The following is a 3,754-nucleotide window of genomic DNA, read 5'->3' on the forward strand; positions in this document are numbered from 1 at the left end:
CCATGCGCAATGCCAAGCATCGGTTGGAGTGGAGTAATGCTCGCCGCCATCGGACTCTGAAGCAGTGGAAATGCTTTCTCTAGCCTGATGAATCGTGATTCAACATCTGGCAGTCTGACGGGCGAATCTGGGTTTGACAGATGCAAGGAGAGCACTACCTTCCCCAATGCATAGTGTAATCTTTAAAGTTGTTGGTGGATGAGGAATAGCGGTCTGAAGCTGTTTTTCATGGTTCAGGCTAGGCCCCTTAGTTCCAGTGAAGGGAAATCTTAAAGCTACAGCATAAAATTACATTCTAGACAATTCTGTGCTTCCGACTTTGTGGCAACAGTTTGGGGAAGGCCCTTTCCTGTATCAGCATGACAATGACCCCATGAGAGAGGAGGATGTTACAGCAGCAAATAGGGAACCAACTCCATATTGATGCCCATGATTTTGGAATGAGATGTTTGATGAGCAGGTATCCACATACTGTTGGTCATGTAGTGTATAGAGAGATATGTTAGATTAATAGTGTATGTGTCACATTTTTCATTGAACCATTATTTAACTAGGCAAGTCAGTTAACAACAAATCTTATTTACAATGACGGCCTCCACCAGCCAAACCCTCCCTTAACCAGGACAACATAGGGCCAATTGTGGAGCCCGATGGGACTCCTGATCACGGCTGGTTGTGATACATCCCGTAATCGAACCCAGGTCTGTAGTGAAGCCTTGAGCACTGCGATGCAGTGCCTTAGACCGCTGCGCCACTCAGCCCCACATGAGTTACGCCATTGTTGTTTACAATACAGCAGCACTGTTTTCCGTTCGGGAACAATAAAGTTGATCCTATCCTCTAGGTCTGCTGTGTACGGCCCAGTCCTCAGTCTTCTTCCTCAACATGTTTGTGTCAGCCTTCCTCCTGGCGGCCATTTCTCTGGACCGCTGTCTCCTGGTGGCGCGGCCCGTCTGGAGCCAGAACCACCGCTCCATCAGCGCCGCCTGGAAGGTTTTACTTTCTGTTTTGTTACGTTATTAGTTCTGTTACGTCATTAGTTCTGTTACGTCATTAGTTCTGTTACGTCATTAGTTCTGTTACATCATTAGTTCTGTTACGTCATTAGTTCTGTTACGTCATTAGTTCTGTTACGTCATTAGTTCTGTTACGTCATTAGTTCTGTTACATCATTAGTTCTGTTACATTAGTCATTAGTTCTGTTACATCATTAGTTCTGTTACATCATTAGTTCTGTTACGTCATTAGTTCTGTTACGTCATTAGTTCTGTTACATATTAGTTCTGTTACGTCATTAGTTCTGTTACGTCATTAGTTCTGTTACGCCATTAGTTCTGTTACGTCATTAGTTCTGTTACGCCATTAGTTCTGTTACATTATTATTAGTTCTGTTACGTCATTAGTTCTGTTACATTATTAGTTCTGTTACGCCATTAGTTCTGTTACGCCATTAGTTCTGTTACTGTTACTATTAGTTCTGTTACGTCATTAGTTCTGTTACGCCATTAGTTCAGTTAGTCTGTTATTAGTTCTGTTACATCATTAGTTCTGTTACGCCATTAGTTCTGTTACATCATTAGTTCTGTTACGCCATTAGTTCTGTTACGTCATTAGTTCAGTTACGCTATTAGTTCATTAGTTCTGTTACATTATTAGTTCTGTTCATTAGTTCTGTTAGTTCGTTACGTCATTAGTTCTGTTACTAGCCATTAGTTCTGTTACGTCATTAGTTCTGTTAGTTCTGTTACGTTATTAGTTCTGTTACATCATTAGTTCTGTTACGCCATTAGTTCTGTTTTCGTACGCTGATGATGTGATTATATAATGTATTATGATGACCTGTGAGTGTTTCCAGTGTCTCTGTGTTTAATCATCAATAGGGTGTTGCCCGTTGTTGTAATATTGTAGACACTTTAATAATAACTATGTCTAAAGTGCATAAGGCAGAAGACACGTTTCTGTTAGACATCCATGCAATGGACAATGAAGTCATCTTCTAATCTCCTTTCTCTTCTTCCAAGGTGTGTGCTTTGGGCTGGTTGTGGGCGGCGGCCAACACCTTCCCTTACTTCCTGTTCCGGCGGTGACGGAGAAGACGGACGGAAGGAAGCTCTGCTACCACCATTTTGGATTGTACTGGTCGCCAGGGATGCTGGAGAGGGACTGTAGGATACGGCAGGCGGCGACCGCCGTGTCCAAGACGCTCCTGGCGTTCCTACTCCCCTAGTGGTGATTGCAGGGAGCTATGCCCTCTTTGGCATCAGTCTGAGCCAGAGGAGGAAGAGGAGGAGGAATAACAGCAGTAGTAGACTCACCGGGGCTTTGATTGTTACCAACGTGGAACGTAGAGAGTCAAAACCCAACACAAACACCAAAAGCTCCACCCCCAACCCAAAATGCTCCACCCCTACCTCCACCTCCGTCAAATTGTCTTCTAGACGGACCGAGCCCGGCTTATCCCGGGCTTCACCAAAATGGTGACATCAGTCATCGCGACGTTTGCCCTCTGCTGGGCGCCTTATCACGTGTTCTGCCTCATTGAGGTTGCCGTCAGTACTGGTCGACCAAGGTCGTGTTGGTGGAGTGGGGTTGCCAATAGCGACGACCTTTGCCTTCCTGAACCCGTGTTAAACCCGGTGCTGTACGCGTTCAGCTGTCCCAACTTCTGCGTCCGGATCAGACAGAGTCTGGGGGCGCTGATTGAGGGACTGGTGGAGGAGGAGGGATGGGTGGAGTAGGAGAGGGGGCTGGGGTTGAGTATCAGGAAGGGGTGGAGGAAGGGAAGGGGGAGCCTGGGAGGGAACTCATTATCGTCACCAAGCTGTCTGGGAACTCCAGGGTCTCCGCATCTCCAGGTAGATCATCTGCCCTCCTCTGCCTCCATCAACCACAACTTCAAAGCCAGTTGTGGAGACCTGGAGCAAGGAGAGGACCCTCTGAACTGACTATATACTGAGAATGAGAAAATGTTGTGGACATCAACTGAGACAATAAGAATCACCTCTGTTGTTCTGCTGGCCTCCAGGAGTCCTTCCTGTGCTGTATATTACTACATCCTGTCCTATTGTTTAACTGTTCCTCAATAACTGTACGTGTTTAACTAGTTGTTTCTCTTTAACTTGAATTCATTTTTTTTTGTGACCGTTTGTAGAATATTAATATGATAACAAAATGATCTGCCACTTCACAAAGAGTTCATTCTCTGACATCGTTTTGGTGGAAATTGTGTGTGTGTGTGTTCTTGAAAGCAGTTGTCTATCAATAAAGAAATCAATCAAAATGTGATTATATATCCCTTTTCACATCAGCAGTTTCACTCTCCAGAGTTGTCTGATTTCTGTATTTATACTGTGTATGACGCTGTTGACTATGTTGACTGTGTGTCTGTATTCTGTCTGTGCATTGTCTGTTGTCTGTATTTATACTGTGTATGACGCTGTTGACTATGTTGACTGTGTGTCTGTATTCTGTCTGTGCATTGTCTGTTGTCTGTATATATACTGTGTATGACGCTGTTGACTGTGTTGACTGTGTGTCTGTATTCTGTCTGTACATTGTCTGTTGCTGGCAGCACTTGGCCACTAAGTCACATTCTGGGTTTGTGTTAATGCTCTTGGCAAATAAAGTGATTGTGATGGTATCACATCCAGAGAGCAGTAGATACATAAAAGTAGGACCTGTCACATCCCAGACCTTCTACTTTCAGTTCACACAGCTGACCCTTTCATCACATTTCAGCACCATTGGTTTTGAT

The 3,754-nt window shown here is 44.5% G+C and overlaps 1 pseudogene; it reads left to right on the forward strand.

The window, feature by feature from the left end:
* The window catches only part of LOC135530242 (prostaglandin D2 receptor 2-like), a 6,084-nt pseudogene extending 2,838 nt beyond the window's left edge, over positions 1-3,246 (forward strand).
* The last annotated feature ends 508 nt before the right edge of the window (positions 3,247-3,754 follow it).

Source organism: Oncorhynchus masou, unplaced genomic scaffold (genome assembly GCF_036934945.1).
Source record: "Oncorhynchus masou masou isolate Uvic2021 unplaced genomic scaffold, UVic_Omas_1.1 unplaced_scaffold_1297, whole genome shotgun sequence".
NCBI lineage: Eukaryota > Metazoa > Chordata > Actinopteri > Salmoniformes > Salmonidae > Oncorhynchus > Oncorhynchus masou.